The sequence below is a fragment of the Mus caroli genome, unplaced genomic scaffold, assembly GCF_978045245.1.
Source record: "Mus caroli unplaced genomic scaffold, Mus_caroli_1 scaffold_16, whole genome shotgun sequence".
Classification (NCBI taxonomy): domain Eukaryota; kingdom Metazoa; phylum Chordata; class Mammalia; order Rodentia; family Muridae; genus Mus; species Mus caroli.
In genome coordinates, this window is record NW_028227271.1 from 23,027,525 (window position 1) to 23,049,646 (window position 22,122).

Genomic DNA, 22,122 nt, shown 5'->3' on the forward strand with positions numbered 1-22,122 from the left:
CATGCTTCACAGATCTGCACACACATGTAAAATAAAATTTAAAATAAGCTAGTTTTGAGTTGTAGAGATGGCTACATCTGTGTTTAATGCCCAGGACCTACATGGTAGAAAGAGAAAACCAACCTCCAAAAGTTGTTCCCTGACTACACGTGTGCCACGGCACGTGTATCCCACCCTCCTCTACACACACAATAAGTGGAGCTTTTAAAAGCTACTTTTTACACCTAAGCTGTATTTGAACGAGTGATCTATGAACACTCGGCCATCGTCCAGTTGTGCTCTAATGCTGCCTGCAGCTGCGCATTGTCCTGACAGTTCTCCCTGCACACAGCACCTGCAGGAGCTCGGGTGCTCTGGGGGCTCACGTCCTGAGGTGCTCTCCTCTCCAGAGGCTGTACAGAGCAAAGTGGAGATGCTCCTCTCTGGGTTGTATTTGGTTATTCCTTCAAAACTGCAGCAACTTCAATCTTTTTATGGCAAGACACGTTGTTCAAAGTGCTTATAAATTTTGGATCAAGAATTTAGGAAACCCCTTGTGGTTTCTTTTGTAAAGCATGAGCAGGTTCTTGTTGTGCCGGGAAAGAGCTCATTGGGAAACCGAAGGATGCAAGGCTGCTGGCACTCCAGAGTGCAGCTTCTCCTTAAATGCTCCATTGTAGTGAGAAACAAAGCGCAGTACTGTAGACGGCTTCCTTCCTCCGCCTAGGTGAGGTTTGCCTCAACAGGTTTGTCATTCCAAAGTTACTATGATAGAAAAATAACACGTCTCACTCATGTGATCCTCATCTGAGCAGGATTGCTATGGCAGATTTTCTGTAGTGCAGGTTTTTCTGTGGCTTGGCCACATTTCAGCTTATGCTGGTTTATTGGCACATGGAGGTTTAGTGAGAGAGCGACAGTGTCTGAAAAATTCCGATCCTGACTGCTTTCTCATAACAGACCACGTAGCTTTCAGGTGAGCATACAGAATCTGACACACAGCAAGGAGTGTCTAAGTGTCCATGGCTCCATCTCTTACACAAGTCTCCAAAACGCAATGGAATTCCACTTTTAAAAATTGACGAACCTGATCACCACGGGGGGGGGGGGGGAGTTCTTGTGACTCATGGGAAGCACACCTGTGACGTTTGTGGGTATGGATAAGGGCCATGAAAGGATGCGATGGGGTCATCGCTGAAAATAGTGCTTTAGGTTGCAAGCATTTATTTTCAGAGTGGTGTGTGCCAAGGGATGGGTAAGGTAAATTGTGAAATTTATGTAAAATGTTGTCAGCAAAACACGGCCTTGTGGTTGATATTTCTGGATCCTCTGTGATAACGAGATATAAACAATTCGATCTGACTTACTCAGGCCACACATCACAGCTGCCATCTAAACAACATCCTGTTGTTGTTGGGGAACAGGCTAAGTAGTAAGTCAGACTCAGAGTCGGAAGCAGGTGAAAGTAAATAGCTTCCCTGTGGGCATTCTTTGTGTACCTGCTAAAGTGGTTTTGGAAACTACAGATCAGGCCTTGTACTCTGCATCCAGGGGCGTCTCTCCCTGTCTGCCATACCGCTCTGTAGCTCATCCCAGCTCAGTGCCTGTTGGTTTGTATTTGCTGCTCCCTCTGCATTGCTGTCTTGTTTCTGCCAAGTAAATTCAGGCAGAGAGTGTTTGTGTGGTAATTAGAGGCACAGGGCCTGAAGCTGCTTGTGCAGGGTCTAATAATGTAACATTTCAGCTCCTAGTTTCCTCAACTTTAAAACAGTACTATAAATACATAGCTCTTAGTGTTGCCCAGAGTGAATACAGACAGGTAGAGTATCTCTCTTATATTAAGTGATCATTAAGTGTTTACTGTTCTCAGTTCAGCTCAGATAGCATTTCCTCAATGAGACCTTTCTTGGCCTGGCCCCAGGCATATGATGCTTATAGTTTATTTACATTATCTTATTCTTTAGCTGTTTACTTTTGTTTCCATTATGTTGAGGCAGGCCTTATTATGTAGTCCCAGCTGGCCTCAAACTCAAAGAGATCTGTCATCCTCTGCCTCCCAAGTGCTGTGATGAATCACAGCGTGCTACCACACTTCCTATATACACTCATATACATACACATATATGGATATGTATGCACATATATGTACACATGTATATATACATATATACACATACACACACACATATATATATATATTTTTTTCTACTATAATGTAAGTTTCAGCACATCAGAGAAATTTTGTCTCTTGAACTTCAGTGCTTAAAACAAAACCTGATGGTGAGAGTCAGTTCTACCCCAGGTCTTTAGGACAGTGTTGCTCAGTCAAGAGAAGATGGTGCCTTGCCTACCTAACACCTATAGGGTATACTGTAAGCTATGGACTTTGGAGGAAGTGATGTAATCAGTGGAACAGGAATTGAGTCTGGGGATGAAATATATATTCAACTTCTCTTCTGTTTTTATTTCTTTCTGCTGCTTCCAGCTGGTGAGTTTATGCCCCTTTATATAAGCCCTTAAGCTTATTTGAGTCTTTAAGTTTGGGGACAGCTGGTCGCCTCTTAGCATTCTAAAGTTACAGCTTTACTGCACGTCTAAAATAGTATGAATAGACAGTGCTGATATGTAATTAGATACTCGGCTGTGTATGGTAATTTAGGAGTCTCAGGGATGGCCTGAGAGCCTAAGTAAGCAATGAGGCTGGGAATGCCTGAGCTTTCAACTGAGCCGACTTGGGTGGTGTTTCACTCCTTAGCAATCCTGTAACTGATTTATAAACTAAGAAACATTAACTAATTATCCCTCTGCAATTTTATTCCTACTTGTTCGCAGCCTGCTTTGAACAACTTTTCTGTTGTCCTCTTCTCTTCTGTCCCAGGTAACTTTTTAAAAACGTTATGTGTATGTCTGCTTTAGTGAGTTTATGTGCTCCATGTGTATATAGATGCTCCGTGTGTATACAGGTGTTCCATGTGTATATAGATGCTCCGTGTGTATACAGGTGTTCCATGTGTATATAGATGCTCCGTGTGTATACAGGTGTTCCATGTGTATATAGATGCTCCGTGTGTATACAGGTGTTCCATGTGTATATAGATGCTCCGTGTGTATACAGGTGTTCCATGTGTATATAGATGCTCCGTGTGTATATAGGTGCTCCATGTGTATACAGGTGCTCCATGTGTATATAGATGCTCCATGTGTATACAGGTGCTCCATGTGTATATAGATGCTCCGTGTGTATACAGGTGCTCCATGTGTATATAGATGCTCCGTGTGTATACAGGTGCTCCATGTGTATACAGGTGCTCCATGTGTATATAGATGCTCCATGTGTATACAGGTGCTCCATGTGTATATAGATGCTCCATGTGTATACAGGTGCTCCATGTGTATATAGATGCTCCGTGTGTATATAGGTGCTCCATGTGTATACAGGTGCTCCATGTGTATATAGATGCTCCATGTGTATACAGGTGCTCCATGTGTATATAGATGCTCCATGTGTATACAGGTGCTCCATGTGTATATAGATGCTCCGTGTGTATACAGGTGTTCCATGTGTATACAGGTGCTCCATGTGTATATAGATGCTCCGTGTGTATACAGGTGCTCCATGTGTATATAGATGCTCCGTGTGTATACAGGTGTTCCATGTGTATATAGATGCTCCGTGTGTATACAGGTGTTCCGTGTGTATATAGGTGCTCCATGTGTATAGGTGCCAGTGGGCTGGAACTGGAGTTACAGAGACTTAGATGTCACCCGTGGTGGAAACCAAACCCTGGGTCCTCTTAACTTCGGAGCCACCCCTCCAGCTCCCTCTTCCTCTCTTACATTGTTTATGATTTCTCTTGTACTGCCTTTATTTCCATATTAAAGGAAACTCAAATGACATTTTTAGAACTTGACCTTGGACCCTGGACACAATGTGCAAAGTCAATTTTACCTCCTCAGATAACATTTCCCCTTTCTTTGTTTCTTTTAACAAAACTACCTGAGTTGTAAGAAGTAGAGGTGTACTGCCACACCCAGCTAGTGAAGTCATCTTTGACACTTCCTACTGGTTCATCTCTGTAACCAAATGCATCCCACAACACATTGTATCCCATAAAAGGCCTGTTTTTTGTTTTGTTTTTTGTTTGTTTGTTTTTCTGAGACAGGGTTTCTCTGTGTAGCCCTGGCTGTCCTGGAACTCACTCTGTAGTCCAGGCTGGCCTCAAACTCAGAAATCTGCCTGCCTCTGCCTCCCAAGTGCTGGGATTAAAGGCGTGCGCCACCACTGCTCAGCCAGCTTGTCTTGTTCACTCAACGGGAATTTGTTAGATGTGGGCTGCAGCTCTTCCGCAGAACTAATGTTCCAGGTCTCCGTATACTTATGTTTTAACTTCTGGAGTGCACTTTCCCTTTGCCCCTAAGTTGTATTTTCCATAGTAATTCTCTGGTGTGCTGATTCTCTTAAACATTGATGTTATCACTTCCTGCTTTCTAGAGCTGGAGGCTTAGTTTTCTGTTCCAAAATCATCTTTTGTCTCTTTTGTACTTGAGTCATGTGGTTTGCCAATTGGATTTCCCATTCAGGGGATCTCCTGTTTATTCTCCTCTGTCTGTTCATGCAGTTCTTTCTCCTGGAAGAGTCCTAGCTTCCCAAGGGCAGGAATTTTCTCTTTTACACCCTATGAACTTGTACAGTACCTGGCAGGTAGTATACTCAATAAACATGTATTGAAGACTCCATGAACAGTGTGGGAATCCTGTTGGTTGTATCTGTTGTTGTGGATTTTGGGTGATGGATTGTTCAGGTTGACCTGGAACTCCCAGGTACAAGGGATCTTTTCACCCAAGCTGCGTGGACAGCTAAAGCTTGGGGCTGTTCTTAAGTACTGTAGCCTTTTCCACGAAGCTCTTTCTGACCTTTGCATTTTCATACCTAACGTGACAGACAGAACCGTCTTTATTCTTGCTTTCTGTTTCTCTGACCTCAGGGTAGATATGAATGCTAGTTATGAGGTTAATGTGATTAGTAAGTGAAGTAGTTTTGAGCCTTTACTGTGTATCAAGGTTTGTGTCTAGATACGTGAGACAAAAAAGACAGCAGGATGGAGCTTCTTCCCTCATTACATTTACCAGCCACTGAGGCATCAGCTGACTAGTGGGAAGGTCAGTGGCAAACAGAGTCTCAGAAACACCCGCTATTGGAAGGGGTGGTGGTCGGGAGCAGAAGAAAAGGCAGTGTGGGTGTTCTCGTGGTACAGAGCAGCCAGCCAGTGCATAGAGATAGAGGGAGAATGGGTCAAGGGCAGTGGGGAGAGGGAAAGCAGAGGTGGGTCCTTACGTGGTTGACTGATTCTCTGCAACATCATCCTGAGGAAGCCTGAAGTGATAAAGGCCACACATTCACAGGCCATCATCACCGTTGTCTGTCTCAATAGGCTGGCCATTTGGCTAAGAAATGTATGAGGTACGTGTAAGTCTACCTCTGTCCTGCCCCAATTCTACTACTTCGAGACAACCCCTAAAACTCTTAAGTCTCATCTGAGCATCATGCTACATAGATGTAATCCCAACTCCTGGGAGACCTAGGCTGGAGGATTGTAGAAAGTTTTTGAGGCTAGTCAGGGCTCCATAGCAATAGCCTATCTCAAAATAAAAAATAAAACCTCTTAAGTCTTCCTCTATATTCTCCACATTTCTAAATATGATTATACTTTGATTTCTTGGTACCAATTTTAAACTGGAAATCTTGTAGGAAAAAATTTATCTCATGGGTTCTCTTCCTTCTTACCTTGCTCCCAATGAGATTGTATTGTTATGTATAGCTGAATCTAACTCAGTTGACACTGTAAAATATGAATTAGGTCTCAGCACTGTAAGCTCAGTACTCAGAAGGCTGTGAGTTCTATGCTAGCCTGGGCTACTTAGTGAGGTCCCATCTCAAGAGACAAATGAACAGTTACAAGGTAAACATTTACTGCTTAGCCAAATGACGTTTTACTGTTATTTATCTTTTGTTTTATTGGGCTTGATAATTGCCTTCATTGAAAGTTTTGTTTAATTGTCTTTGTAAGTATCACTAATTCTTTGCCATACTCTGCGCTTCTCACATACTCTCCCCCATTTTTGGTGGTGCTGGCATTTGAACCCAGAGTCCTAAACTCTGCTAGTGAACTGTGTCCCAGCTGCCCTTGTTTACTTGCTAAGATAACTTAGCTCTCAGTCTTGTTTTCTGTTGCTTACAACAAAATGCCTGAAACCAGGTGATTTTTTAAAAAAGTTTACTTAATACACAGAGTGTGGCACCAGCATGCTTTATCCTAAGCATGTTGGGTGTATCAGATAGCAAGACAGGACACCTCTAAACACTGTTGACATGTGAGTTGGGGGCACACATTCAGACCAAGCACCCAGAGCCACTTGCTCCTCTAGTCTTGGCACATAGTTAGGCTGTCCAGTGTCTGCCTCCATTTTCATTTTGGAAATGGTCCTCTTTCTTTTTTGGGTTGGACTTCCAGCTGCTCATCTCCTCTTTCTTTTTCTTCTTTTCTTCTTCGTTGTAGATGAGATCATGGAAAGAAGTGTCTGAATGATTACTTGGGAGGCCATTTTAAAAAATGCTTAAAATCCCTTCAAACTTGAATGATGGTTTTTGGGCTATAGGTAATTCTAGATTAAAAATAATCTTTTTGGCCAGGCATGGTGGCTCATTCCTGTACTCTTAGTACTCTGGAGGTTGGGGCAAGAGGATCAAGGAGTTCAAGGCCTACTTTAGCTATATAATGAGTTCAAGGTCAGTCTGGATTACATGAGACCCTGTCTCAAAACAAAACAGACATACCAAAAAACCCAAACTCAAAATACTTTCCCTCATTCCTAGAATTTAAGCAATTATTTCATAATCATTTGGTTTTCAACATTGCTGTTTAGGACTCCGTGGCTATTCTGTCTCACTGTTTGCAGAGATGTTCTTTCTACACAGTGTTAGCCACATGTTGCTAACTGGGGTCACTTGGCATTCACTGGTGCCTGGCTTGCTTAGAGTATACAGGAAGACTTGCTCACACTTCTTACAGCTACAGAGATGTCTGGAAATGTTAGATCCTAGTCCTTAACGACTGGTCTAGAATATTCCACATGGAAGTGCAGCACGCTGAAGAATCTAAAGTAGAAGCTGCCATTTCTTTTCAATGTTTTTGGCTAATTCGTTTGAGACAGGATCTAACTGTAGCTCAGGCTGTCCTCAGACGCAGTATCTTTTGGGCCTATGTTTCCTAAGTGCTGGGATTCCAGTTGTACTCTACCATACTCTACCCATCCTAAAACCTATCGTAGGAATTGGCCTAGTGTTATTTTACTGTACTCTACTGGTCAAGGCAGAATCCAGCTTAGAGTCAAGGGGAAGTGAAGTAGGCCTCACCAGTCACCCAAAGGGAAATGTGTCAGAATTTGTAGTCATCTTTTCTTCTGCCACACCAGTTCCAAACACTATTTCCCTGTCTCTCTTTTCTTTCCTTCCTTCTCTCTTTGTATTTTTGATTTGGTTTGGCTTAGGGTTGTTGTTGTTCTTCTTTATTTGTTTGGTTTTGGTTTTGTTTTGTTTTAGACAGATTCTCTGTGTAACCCTGGCTCTCCTGGAACTCACTTTGTAGACCAGGCTGGCCTCCTGAGTACTGGGACTCTAGGGTTTCTCCACTTCTCTTCCTCTTCCTCCCTCCCCCCTCTCTTTCTTTTTCTTTCTTTTTTGGTTTTGGTTTTCCTGAGTCAGGGTTTCTCTGTGTAATAGCCTTGGCCTGGAATAGCCTGGAACTTATTCTGTAGAGCAGGCTGAACTCGAACTCACGGAGATCTGCCTCAGCCTCCCAGGTGCTGGAATCAAAGATGGTCTTACCACACAACCCAGCCCAGGTTAGCCTGGAGCTTACTATAGCGCCCCATCTCCCCTCCTTACCCCCCCCACCCCAAATAGTTTCCTTGCTACTTTGCAATCTGTATGGGTTTTTATTTCATTAAAAATATTTTTATTTGTGTGTGTGTGATCTGAGGGACCTTGTGACATGGGGTGCTTGTGATGGTCAGAGGATAGACAGCTTTGTGAGGCTGGTTCTCCCAGCAAACACCTTTAGCAGCTAAGCCGTCTCCTGCCTGTGCTCCTGAGTGCTGGGATGACAGGTGTGAGCCGTCACACTAGGCTGTTCTTCTTTTACTGCTTGTTTTTCATCATTTCCAAAACACAGATGGTTTCTTGACCATTGTTTAGAAGTCCTGAGCAGTTTGTGAGTCGTATAGAGACGATAGGGTTAGAAGTGACAGTGAAGTGGACAGTTAGTTGAGACTTGTTTTCCTCATCTTCTCTGCGACCAAAGGTAGTCTCTAGTAAACTCCTAAATACTTGTTAATATTTGCATCCCTCATGTCAGATTTTAATACATGTGTAGGTGGGCACACAAACATCTACTTAGACACAGTTTTCTAGATTTGATGTATCTTTTAAAGATAACTTAAAAGTGTAAGTCTACTAATTGATTAAAAACATTTTCATGCAGAAAAGCTAATGATCAAAAGAGCTGTTCCACCCTCTGAGGAACCATAACGTTTGGTTGTATGGCATTGGGTATGAGGGCTGCACTAGTCTAGTAGGTCTGTTTAGAGTTGTCAGCTGTCTCCCCAAGCTCTTCCCTTCCCGGACACACTTTGTGCTGTTGCTTCTGGGCACATATGTTGCTCAGACAGAAGGCATGCAGCCTGAAAGGGGGTGGGGTTGGGTGGGGAAAGATAAATGGAATCAAGAAAGGGAACAGATGGGTTGTGGGCGTTGACCCTGCCCCCCCCCCCCCCCCCCCCGTTGTTTTTGTTCTAGCTGCCGCTGATCATAGGTGAAGCAGCAGGCTAGATAATGGTCTTGGATTCAGTAGGATTATAAACTCGCAACATTGAAGCATTCAATTTAGGGATGCTAGAAACTAAGAGGGACACTGGATCAGTAGTGTTGACCCCTGCACAGTTTTCAGTGTTGTCTCTACATGGTCATATTGTCTTTAGGGTTTCCTGTACATGAGCTATTTGGCTATTTGAAAGTGAGTAGAGAGCAATATTTGCTAGAGAAGTAGATCCGCATCTGTATTTTATGCTGAGGTTCTTTCTCTTTTGTTACTGCTTATCCTCTACTGATTTCTAGCTTATTTCATAGGTCAAGGTCAAGGGAACCTCCTTTTATGCTTCACTAAGTCCCCCCTTTGCCTATGGAAGATGTTTGTAATCACTGTGAAGAGTGCACCTAGGGTGCCTCATGCAGCCAGACTGGTGCTCTGCCACTGAAGCTTTGTTCCAGTTATTGACTGATCATGTATGTGTGTGCATGTGCATGTATGCAGGCCAGAAGAGGGCATTAGGGGTCTTCCCCTATCATTCTTTGCGTTTTCTTTCAAGTCAAGGTTTCTTTCTGATCCTGGGGCTTGTGTTTTCTCAGGTAGGCTGGACTACCTTGGAGGTCCTGTCCCTGACCCCCTTGGAGCTGGTGTTACAGGCCTGTGCAGGAATCTTGGCTTGTTATTGCTGAATGTTAATGTGGAAGTCTGGACCCTAGTACTCCTGGTTTTGCAGTGCTTGTCTTAGTGTTCTGTTGCTGTGAAGAGACACCATGACTACAGCAACTCTTATAAAAGAAAGCACTTAATCGGGGCTTGCTTAAAGTTTCAGAGATATATAGTCGGTTATCCTCATGATGGGAGCATGCTGTATGCAGGCAGAGATAGTAGCTAAGAGTTCTACGTCTGGATCTGCAGGCAGCAGGAAGAGAGCTGGGTTTTGAAAGTCCAAGGTCCACTCCCAGTGACACACTTCCTCCACCAAGGCCTTATAATTCTTTCAAATAATGTCATTTCCTAATGACCAGGAATTCAAATCTACGAGCCTATGGGGGCCGTTCTCTTTTCAAATCACCACAACCATTTCTCTAGATCCAAGAATCATATGTAAACATTTAGATGGCCCAGGGTTCTGACTTGGTAGGTAAAGGCACTTGCCACTGATCCTCACACCTCAGTTTAATCCCAGGATTCCCATATGGTGGCAAGAGAGAACTGACTCCAGCAAGTTGTCCTCTGACCACAACAAGTGCACATGGGCGTGTGTCCCTCTCCACACTCAACTAAATAAGTGTGATTAGAAAACCTTAAATATGAGAATATTATCAGGGGAGCTAAAGAGATGGTTTATCTGTTAAAAGCACTGGCCACTCTTGCAGAGATCCTGGGTTTGGTTCCCAGCACCCACATGGTGGATCACAAACAGTCTTGACTCCAGCTCTAGGGGATTTGATGCCTTCTCACCTCCATTGGCACCACATGCAGGTGCTGTACATGCATGCGTGTAGACAAGAGTGTTATCAGCATACACAAAGGGAGGAAACACAGTTTTCCTTACGACTCGGCCTCAGCAGCTTGTGCTGTGCTCTTGCTTTGTCAGCCCCTAATCTTGCTGCTCCACGGCAATGTGAAGGAATGTCTCTGTGGGGGCTGGAGAGACGGCTCAGTGGTTAAGAGCACTGATTGCTCTTCCAGAGGTCCTGAGTTCAAGTCTCAGCAACTACATGGTGGCTCACAACTAGCTATGATGGGACCTGATGCTTTCTTCTGAAGACAGCTGCAGAGTACTCATACATATAATATTCTTTTCTTTTTTAAAGAATATTATTGTGGTTTATTCTAATGTGTAAAAAATAAATCCATTATTTTTCTTCTGGCCACTTAGTTCCCAACAGTAAAGACACCAAGACTGATTATTTATTGATAACTGCCTAGACCGTAGGCTTCAGCTTGGTCTCCAACTGCTCTTAGCTTGTTATCCCATTCATTCTATCCTGGGTTCAGCTGCCTGCTAGTTTACATCCATCTCATCAGCGATCCAGGGCAAGTCTTCTCTATTTCCCAGAATTCTTTCTATCACTGTTGGATGTCCTACCACCTATTTTCTGCCTCAGTTCATTGGCCATAAGCTTTCTTATTGACAGGTACTGCTGATAAGAGATTCTCTCTTCACTAATGTGAACATTTTAAAGAATATGGCCCGAAACCTGAGAAAATGCCACCATAGTATATAATTAATTTACTCAGTAAAATACACAATGAAAATATACATGTAAAAATTTAAGTGATATTTATTTCAAACACTTAATGGTTCTATAAATGTGAATTGTTTTATTTTTTGAGACAAGAGTTTTTCTGTGTAATAGCCTTGGCTGTCCTGGAACTCTGTAGACTAGGTGCACTTCAAATTCAGGCAGAGATCCTCCTGCTTCTGCCTCCTGAGTGCAGAAATTAAAGGTGTGTGTCATCACAGCCCAGCATAGATACGGACCTTCTATCTACTGAGCTATTAAAATTAGGGTGGGGGGGTGGAGAAAGCTGGGTCTTAGGTCATTTGGTAGAATGCTTCCCGAGCATTCAGGAGACACTGGGTGTGATCTCTACATAAAACTAATTGTGGTGGCGTAGACCTGTAATCCCAGCACTGAAGACAAGGGTCAGGAGGTCGTGGGCTGTCTCTGCTACATAGCAAATTTGAGGCCAGCCTTTGAAACATGAGACCCTGTTAAAAGAAAAGAAGAGGAAAACAAAAACAAAAACAAAACAAAACAAAACAAAACAAAACCCAGAAACTCACAATTCTAAAACCTGGACAGAACCTTGTTAAAATAGTCTTTCAATTTGCTATTTCTTTTACTCTACATTGTAAAAAGGCACTGTCAGCACCCACGTCACAACAAAATTGATAATTTGTGTTCCACAAAATACATCACAGTTGTATTCTTTGGCTCTAATATGAAAAACTAGCCAGGGGTGTTGCCATGCATCCTGTGATGTAAGCCAAGCCGCTGAGCCACGAAGGTTGAAGTCAAGGCCCACCCAGGCAGCATAGCCAGACCCGTACCTCCCATCTGGTAATAAAAAAAAAAGACAACGACAAAGCTGATCCCCTCCTCTCTTTTATGAGTAGCTCCAGGCTTTGTGGGGGCGGGAGCCGCTCTTTCCCCAAGCTTATCTTAAATATTTTCAGAGGGTTTTGAATATATATGTGGTAGATGAATACCAGGATTATGAACACATACAATCAGCTTCATGTTTCACTAGGAAAAAAGCCATGATGTCATAGGATGGATCTTTGTTGTATATTGGAACCAGTAACACAGCAGCGTTAAAGCTCAGAATCCCCGAAATGTTAATTTTCTAACCATTTTAGGAGGGGTGTGATTCTTTATTAGTGAAAAGTAAGCACTTTGAAAACTGTGTGACTTTATCCTTTTAAGCCTGGTGAGTACTAAGAGTTAATCCTTGTGCTCCATGCTTGCTTGCTCCCCCTACCCCTCATCCCATTTCAGGAAGGTGATGTAGGGGATGTTATGTTGCCCAAGTTGCCCTTGAACTTCTAGGCTTAAGTGATTGATGTATTGCCTTAGCCTCTTGGATTATACTATAGGCTTACAGCACTGTATCTAGCAGTAAAATTATTTGTATTGGTTTTTAAACGTGTGTATATGTGTGATATGTATGTATATATATATGTGGGCCTGTATGTTCTTGTTAGGAGGGCGTGCCTCTACCATGCCTGAGCCAAAAGGTGGCTCTAGCCATGACCTGGCTGCATAGCCCTTGCAACCTGGTCAAGATGCCAATTACTGGCCCAGCTGCTAGCAGCTGTGTGGATAATGACTGCCCAGTAGAGTCATTCACAGAGTGCCTGTGGCGGTCAGAAGACAACCCGTGTGTTTTAATCTTCTTGTACTTGAGACATTTCATTATTACTCTGGGAGCCAGGGTAACAGGCCTGCTACACAGCTCCTGTAGGGGGAGCTAGAATTACAAACTCCAGCGCTACTATATTTTATACCATCTTCTATACTGCTTCAGGGGTTCTAAACTCAGGCAGTCAGGCTTGCATAGAGAGCACTTTTACTCATCAAGCTATCTGCTCAGATCTTACGTATTTATGTATTTAAATTTTTGTTCCCTATAATTGTGTGTATGAGTATGCACATGCCACAGCCCAAGTATAGAGTTCAGAGGGCAACTTGGTAGTGGTCTCTCTCTCTCTCCACTCTGGAGTCCAAGGACTGAATGTTGTCCTGAGGTAAGCTTGACAAATGCTTTTCCCTGTTGACTTGTCTCATTAGTCCTCATTTGTTAATTGAACAGGATCTCTAAATAGATGGCCTAGGCTGTCCTGGAACTCACTATGTAGACTAGGCTAGCCTTGAACTCAAAAAGATCCACCTGCTTCCAGAGTGCTGGAATTAAAGATGTGTGTCACCACATCTGTTTATGTACTTTTAAAGAGATGGTGTCTTGCTGAGGACCCTACCTCAGCCTCTTTAGAAAGCGGCACTACAGGTGTGTGTCTGCGTCCTCTGATGGACGGACCTTGCACTGGGTTGTAAAGGGAACGCTCTTGTGCTTTCTGTCTCTGTGGTGGTGCAGACTGACTGGGGAGAATGCCGATATGGTAGGAAAGTTATGTGCTGAGGTGGGAAACCCCTTATAATCTTCTTGTTTTGTAGTAAGGATTTGATTACTTTGAGTTTGTCAGTTGTCACCAGGACTGGCTGCCAATTGCCAGCCCTATGTATGATACCAGGACTTAATTTCATAAGTTAGCATATAAAGTACTGGGTTTCACTATGACATATTTACTAAAATCTGCCATTATATTTATCTCACTGCCATCCCTCAACCTTCTCCTCAGTTAAAATATATATATATTTATTTTGAGGCTGGAAAATGGCTCATTAGTTAAGAACACTGGCTGTTTTTCTAGGAAACCTGGCTTCAGAGATCCACCTGCTTCTGCCTCCTGAGAGCTAGGACTAAAGGTGTGCACCACCACCATCCGAGAGTGCACGTGCTCTTAGCTGAATGCAAACACCAAGTCTCACTTGTTGGAAATACTTGTAGATTGTATATGTTGTTTGGTTTGTTTTGGGTTCTGTTTTGGTTCTGCTGTTTGTGTGGTACTGGCATGCATGCTGGCGAGTGTCCTGTCACTCAGCTGTGTCCCTAACCAGTGTCACTCAGCTGTGTCCCTAACCAGTTCTCTGTTCTTACTTGTTCTTACTGTGTATGAGATTTCTTGAGGCTGGGTTAGAAGTTTTTTTCTTTGTTGCTCAACTTGGTCCTGAATTCCTGGACTTAGTGATCCTCCTGTCTTGGCCTCCTTGTGCTGGGGCTACAGGTTTGAACCACTTAGCCAGGCTCTTTGACATTAAAACATTTTGTTGTTGTTTATTCTTTATCATTTTTAAAGATACTTTAATTCTGTAATGAGTTTTTTTTTTTTTTTTTTTTTAGTAAAAGCTCTTGCTTTTCTTGTTTTCATAACAAAATCAGCTTAGAACTTGATCACTTGGCCCTTTCCTCAAAATGCTGGAACCCTTGAATAACCAGCCTTCTTTTAGATCTGTGGTCAGGCTCTACACACTCGAGCCTCAGCCCAGTGTTTGCAGTTTTAGCCTTTTTTTGGGAGTCTGACCACTGTGGCTGCACTACTCCAAGCTTTCCCTGGGCACACAGCATGTCACCCTGTGGGGCTGGTACTTGCCACGTTTCATGCAGAAAGTTCAATGGATCTTAGGAACACTTGCCATGTTCATGGGAGTGCTATCAGCATAGAAAAAGGGAGTGTTGTGTTTAACATTCTAGTTCTGAGTTCTGTGATTGAATACCCGTGTAATAGTTGGCTAACTCCAATACCCATCACCAGACAGACATCTCTACACTTCTTTACAAAGAAGTCTTAATTCCCTACCCTAGATATGATAATGCGTTATGCTAATTCAATGGCTATCCAGACTCTTATTTCTCAGGATACTTTCTCTTAGTATTTGCAAGGTAATATTTATTTCACAGCTATTTCTCCTTGGTTAGCATTTCCTTTTAACCCGTTATATGTGTGAATGTGTGTTGCTTTTATTTCAACTGTATGTTGTCCTTCTGAGTTAATCAAAGACAGTAGCTAATTTGAAATCGGCACTCTGGGAGTTTAATAACCATACTCACTCACTTTACAAAAACCTCTTAAACTGGTTGCATCAGTGCATGCCTATAATCCAAACACTCAGGAGGCTGAAGCAGGAGCATCACAGATTTGAATCTCACCTGAACTGTATAGAGAGATGTTGCCTTCAATTTTTGAGCATGTTGATAGTATCCTACTTCTGTAACCTAGAACATTTGTATTCTATGTATGGTCAGAGGTTCAATTTCTTCATTGTAACATCTAAACTTGGTGTTTTCTCTCCCAATTTCTAGGTTACCATCACGAAAGCCAAGGTGGATTTCTCCAGTGTGGTGTGCCTGCCCCCTTCCGTCATTGCTGTGAATGGGCTGGACGGAGGTGGGGCTGGCGAAAATGACGACGAGCCAGTGCTCCTGTCTCTATCTGCGGCCCCCAGCCCCCAGAGCGAAGCTGTTACCAATGAACTGCAGGAGCTGTCCCTGCAGCCCGAGCTGACTCTAGGCCTCCATCCTGGGAGGAACCCCAATTTACCTCCACTTAGTGAGCGGAAGAATGGTGAGTCCTTAAGAAATTTCTGAATTGCTTGCTTAGAACCAGAGTTCCCTTGTTTATGATGTTACAGATCCTTGCCTTACTTCACATCTGGTGAAAGTCTTTTGTTTTAATATTTCTTATAAAATAGAGAAATAGCTTATGTGTTTATTATTTATATGTAACATTAATATATAAAATATTCATTCTATTCATAGCTTACTTTATCTTATTTAAGAATAGCTTAGTTTAGGGGTGGGAGAGATGGCTCAGCAGTTAAGAGCACCGACTCCTCTTCCAGAGGTCCTGAGTTCAATTCCCAGCAACCACATGGTGACCCACAACCATCTATAAATCATGGAATCTGATGCTCTTTTCTGGTGTGCAGGCACATATGCGGGCAGGACACTACATAATAAATAAATGTTTTAGGAAATAAAAGTTTAGGAATTCAGCATTTCCTACTGTAGTTTGCTGTCCGGCTGCTCTGTTGATCCTAACCCTTTCTGTCCACTAGTGCATCAGTTCAGCAAACGCTGGCTGATCATCAACAAAGCAACAATCACCAGTTAAGGACTGAGTGTCAGGCCCATGAGCCTTTGAGGAACATTTCCCATCCAAGCCGTGACATAATGCAACCTCGCCAGCACATAGCCCCACCTAACTGAGGACATTTGCGTGAGTTTACAGCTGGGTAGAGTGGCCCAGCATAAAGCTCGTAAATTCTCCAAGAGGGTAGGCGATGGCATTGCTCTGCTTTTGTACCACCATAAAGTCAAAAACTTGTAAGCTGAACCAGGTTAGGTCAGTAACTGTGTATTCTTCTACAACCTGTGTTTGTAGAAGAAATCAATATTTAATATTTAATATAATTTAATAATAAATAATATTTACCTTATGAGCTAGTAATGATACATATTTTCCAATCTAATCTCTTAATCAGTGTGTAGTTTGCCTGCAAAATACCAGTCTTACATCTACCTTCTATGTGGATAGCATTGTTTTCATTAATCTTATCTATTAGGATGGTTTTTCTCTGTTTCTTAAATTGTTTTGGCTGCTCTTACCCATGATTTTAAAGTTACTTAATTTCTGCAAACAAAATAATGGCAACAAAAGAAATACTTTTTCTCTAAAAAGATATTAAAATACATAATAGGGGGCTGGAGAGATGGCTCAGTGGTTAAGAGCACTGACTGCTCTTCCGAAGGTCCTGAGTTCAAGTCCCAGCAACCACATGGTGGCTCACAACCATCCATAATGAGATCTGATGCCCCCTCCTGGTGTGTCTGAAGACAGCTACAGTGTACTTACATATAATAAATAAATCTTAAAAAAAAAAAAATACATAATAGATCTTTTTAAAGAAACCTGTTTGTCCTCCACTTAGAGTCTACTACTGCCTTTTTAAGGATTTATTTTTATTTTAAGAGTGCGTTTTGAGCTGGGTGTGGTAGCACACGCCTTTAATCCTCTAGGCAGAGGCAGGCGGATTTCTGAGTTCGAGACCAGCCTGGTCTACAGAGTGAGTTCCAGGACAGCCAGGGCTACACAGAGAAACCCTGTCTTGAAAAACCACAAAAAAAAAAAGAGTGTGTTTTGCCTGCATGTATGCAATGTGCCCTGTACATGCCTGGTACCTGCAAAAGCCTGAAGAGACCTATCAGGTCCTTTGGAACTGGAGTTGTAGATGGTTGTGAGCAACCCTGCCAGTTCTGTAAGAGCAGTATGGTGGTCTGAGTAAGAATGGCCCTCTTAGGCTCATGTGTTTGAATGCTTAGTCACCAGGGAGTGGCCCTGCCTAAGAAGGATTAGGAGGTGCCCAATGCTTCCCACCATGGTGATAATGGACTAAATCTCGGAGACTGTAAAGAAGCCCCAATTAAATGCCTCTTATTTCTCTAAGAGTTGCCTTGGTAAGAGAACAGTACCTAAGAGAAGGAGCACGTGTGCTCAGCTATTGTGCCTCCTCTCCAGCTCTGCCATTGATGTTTTTGGATTTGCGAAATGGGTGTTAGACTGGGTCTCACCCTATGAATTGGGCTGGCCTTATTGGTCTTCGTGCCTTAGCCTTTTGCATACTGGGATTGCAGGTGTGTGCCATCTTGCCAAGTTCTACTTCAGCTATTGGTTTGTCCATCTCTTTTCTCAACCCACATTATGTGTCTGATGTACCGCAAAGTAAGGATTCGGATGCTGGCACACTCACTGTTGCTGAGGTGGAGCGTCCCGTGTCTGCTCTATTGAGTTGTCACAGATTAAACACACCTGTTTGTAACTAGTATTTACTTCTAAAGGGATGATTCACACTACCAGAGAGCAGCTTCCCTTGTCTCTTCCTACCCAGGGCTCTCTTCTTCCTGCTTAAAAGAAATTGTCATCTGCCTTTCTGATCTAGGTTCAGCTAGTTTCACTCTGCTCTGTTTAATTATTTGTTTGTTGATTGGAAGATGCTAGTGTCACCATGTTAACTCAGGCCTCAGAGCAGTCCTCTGCCTCAGTCTCCTGGCTGGGCCTGGGAGCCTGACCTCCTATGCTGCGTAGTTTACTCACTTTCATACTTGATTTAGAAATAGAATCATCCTGCTTATCCTCTCTTGGTGGCTTCTCTGAACGTCTTTGAAATTCATTTCTTGTTTACAGCTATAGTTTCTGTAAGTGGTGTGTAAACATTTGGATTGTTTTAATCTAGGGCTATTATGAATCATGCCTTTGTAAAACTTATTTCTTTTGGTGTGTATCTGTTGGGATTTGGGCTTAAACTATATCATTTATAAGAAAATGGGAAAATTTATACTTAAAAATATATGGGTCTTGGGCCACTGACATGGCTCAGTGTGTGGTAAAGACACTAGCTCCCAAGCCTGAGAATAAGTTCAGTCCCCAGGACCCACATGGTGGAAGGAGAGAGGACCAACTTCTATAAGTTGTCCCCTGGTCATCATCATTCACATGCATGTACATACACACCAAATAAACAAATAAATGGAATAAAAACAATTTTTATATAAGATATTTATGGTTCTTTCTGTTCATTAATTAGTTTTTGTTTTGTTTTGTTTTGTTTGGTTTGGTTTGGTTTTTCAAGACATGGTTTCTTTGTATAGCTCTGGCTGTCCTGAAACTCACTCTGTAGACCAGGCTGGCCTCAAACTCAGAAATCTGCCTGCCTCTGCCTCCCAAGTGTTGGGATTAAAGGCGTGTGCCACCACTGCCTGGCCATTAATTAGTTTTATCTCTTGTTTTAAGTGTGTTCTGGACTATCTTAGTCCATTTTACAAGCTTCACCAGAAGGATCATGTAAATAGTTAGATCTGTTGTCAGGTATGTTTTTGGTTGATGTTATAAATGGTATTTTTGGTGAACTATTCTGTTTGAAGCTAGAATATAGAAATGCTAAACTTTTTCAAAACACATTGAACTTTTTTTTTCACATTGCCTTTTTTACAAACTTGTGCACATTGACATGTGATTTCTTCTGTTCTTCCTGCTGTCTGTCTGTCCTTTAGGAGAGAATGAGGATTCTCTCCTAAGCCATTCTGAGGCGAGCAGCTACTTTTGTTGTCCTTTGCTTGGCTCCATTGCCCTTGACCATCACAGCTCATTGACCTCTATTGTGATCAGAATTCTTCATTCAGCAGTGTGAGCGAGCCTCTGAAAGCTGGATCGGTTTTATACCACTCCCCAAATTCTGCAGTGCCTTCCCAAGAGGCCTGTGGTCAAATGACATTTCTACGCTGTGGTCTGGTATCTCTCTGACTGTATTTCTTGCCATTTAAACCCAGCCACACTGTCCCCCTTCCTTCCCACTCAGCTTTACCCACTCCCTCCTCTTTCCTTGCCTGTGTCTGTCAAACTCACCACCTCTTATATGCTGGCGAAGTGCTGCACCACTCACACCTCCCCAGTTCTCTGCTCGACTATGTCAGCCTGTGCTGTCCCAGCCAGAAACCCTTGCTGCAGGACATCTCTCCTCAGGGAGCCCTTCCCTCCTCCTTTTCTCTTGAATAGCCCCTCACACTATATGCTGCCTTTCTTTATTTTTCTTTATTTTTAAATCAACTGTCATTAGTGTATGTTCATTATTCAATTACTCACTTTTGATGGTACATTTTATAAGGGCAGAAACATAGGCAACTGTTGGCTCATAGTGGACATCCAAGTACTTACTGGGTGGATCAGTGGCTGGTTTATTTCTTTTTCCTAAAGGGCAACAACTTTTATTTATTTATTTATTCATTCATTCACTCTGTTTTAAGATGTGGGTCGGTCTTCTTATGTATCCCTGGAAAGCCTGGAACTCTCTTATTTAGACCAGGCTGGCCTTGAACTCTTTTATTATTTATTATTATTCATAGGTTTTAGCAGATTGCAAGGGAAATGAGGGGCACCCACAAGATTTTTGTGTGTTCTTTTTCTCTTTTCTAATCACCTGGTCCCATCAAATACCGCCAGGAGAGAGCTGGTCTCTCAGGAGTGCTAACACCTGTGAGCACAGGAAAAAAAGACCACAGCTATCCATCTAATCCCTTGGTCCCAAATGAAGCTTACATATTTGATAAGGGAGGGGGGTTAATCTATAGGAAAGATGGAAGAGAGGAAAGTAAACAGAGGCCAGTGCGGTCATGAGGATCCCAACTTAAGCAGCTGTGTAACAAACCTGACAATCCCTGTGACCAGCTCTGAGAGAGAGATCTGACACCCTTTTTTGTCCTCCATGCACCTGCACACGTAAATGAAACAAATCTATTTAGTATAATAGAAAAGGGTACCTATGGAGATAAAAGGATCAGTCCCATGGTGCTAGCTGGTGGAGTCAGGACTATGTGCCTCTGAGGAGGGAGGAATGGGGAGGGATGGCAGACAGTAAACCCCTATGCTTGGGCTGTATGTGGAGAAAGTTAATGCTGATGGAGAAGTGGTAAAGTCACCTCAGTGGGCTAGAAGTCCTTTGGAGGTGTTGGGCTGGGTGAGGGTAGGTGGGGTATGCTCAGCCAGACTCTTGGTGATGGTTTGTATATTCTCAGACCAGGGAGTGACACCATCTGGAGGTGTGGCCTGGTTGGAGTAGGTGTGTCACTGTGGGTGTGGGCTAAGACTCTCATCCTAATTGCCTGGAAGTCAGTCTTCCACTAGCAGCCTTTGGATGAAGACATAGAACTCTCAGCTCTGCCTGTGTCATGCCTGCCTGGATACTGCTATGCTCCCACCTTGATGATAATGGACTGAACCTCTGAACCTGTAAGCCAGCCCCAATTAAATGTTTTTTATAAGACTTGCCTTGGTCATGGTGTCTGTTCACAGCAGTAAAACCCTAACTAAGACACTTGGTCATTGTCTCTACTCTTCATTCACATCCTAGAGATTTCACCACTACACTTTCACCTGAAACTGCCCTTCTAATTTGTCAGTGTTGTTTGTTATGGATGGCGTGGCCCTCTAGTCCTATCCCAGACATTTGAAAGCCTTCCTCTGCTAACATTACTCTTGGCATTTTTCATCACATCTGTCTGTCTAACCTGTCATCTAACCTTTTCCGATTAGACCTTTTCCTCAGTCTTTCTACTTCCTCCTTCCATTGTCTTCCTCTGAGAACTCAGTCCTGAGGCAGAGGCTTTTTTTTTTTTTTTTTTTAACACCTTTGCAGGAGTTCAGGGCAGGAGCAGAAGTGGAAAATCCCTGAAGTGACTGTGATGCAAGACAGTGCGCCTGCCATTCTAGAGCAGAGGAAGTCTGGAGTTTGACATGTGCACAGCTGTGCTGTGTGTAGAGAAGTGAGAGCACTGCGTTCTCAGATCTGTTTCACTTGTATCTTACATGGAAGAGCTGTGCATAGGAAGGCGTCTTTCAGGGGCAGTTGGTAGTCAAGCTCCTGGTTCCTGTTTACTGGCGAGTAGGTTCCCTTGGGTCAGTGCTTCTCAACCTTCCTGCTTCTGCGACCCTTTAATACAGTTCCTCATGCTGTAGTGGCCCCGACAATAATTCATTTCGTCGCTACTTCATAACTGTAATTTTGCTTCTGTTATCGTAATGTACACATCTGACGTGCAGGATATCTGATGTGTGACTTAAAGGGGTCCTGACCCACACGCTGAGGACTGCTACCTTAGTGCCTTTGCTTCACCTCGACCTTGGTGGCCTGACTTGGAAACACTTGGTAAGAAAAGTCCATGGCCTGTCTTCATAGCACTCCATTGTCTACTTTGAAGCTGAGCATCTGAGCCTAAAAGGACACAGTGTCCCCCCTGAGCTTAGAACAACCTGGACAGCCATCTCTGCAGTGTGCCAGTTCTCTGACTCCAGCTCAAGAAGCTCCGGCACCCAGTGAATGGATATGTTATGATTTTCTTTTACTAACTATGTTCACTCCTAAGTAATATATATTGGTTACTTAAAATATGTATGACTGAAATGATTCTTCATTCTTTTTTTGCTCATCGGAGCTAGTATTCCATTATCTTGTGCACATCTGTGATTTATCCATTTTCATTGCTGGGTATTACAGGCTTACATGGATAACTATTGCATAACAGAAAAAATCTGTTTCTGTTTTCCTCACACACATAGATGGATGGATGGATAGACAGACAGACAGACAGACAGACAGAT

General features: G+C 42.9%; 1 protein-coding gene across 3 annotated transcripts in view; it reads left to right on the top strand.

Moving 5' to 3' along the window:
• Positions 1–22,122, top strand: part of Mrtfa (myocardin related transcription factor A) — a 169,762-nt gene that overhangs the window by 52,441 nt on the left and 95,199 nt on the right. For 2 of the 3 annotated variants that reach the window (XM_021183976.3, XM_085831766.1), the window contains exon 2: positions 15,276–15,537. The gene's annotated coding sequence lies outside the window, so the exon portion shown is untranslated. Of the gene's footprint in view, positions 1–2,833; positions 2,858–15,275; positions 15,538–22,122 lie in introns of those variants that run through there. The other variant, XM_085831767.1, reaches the window with a different exon arrangement.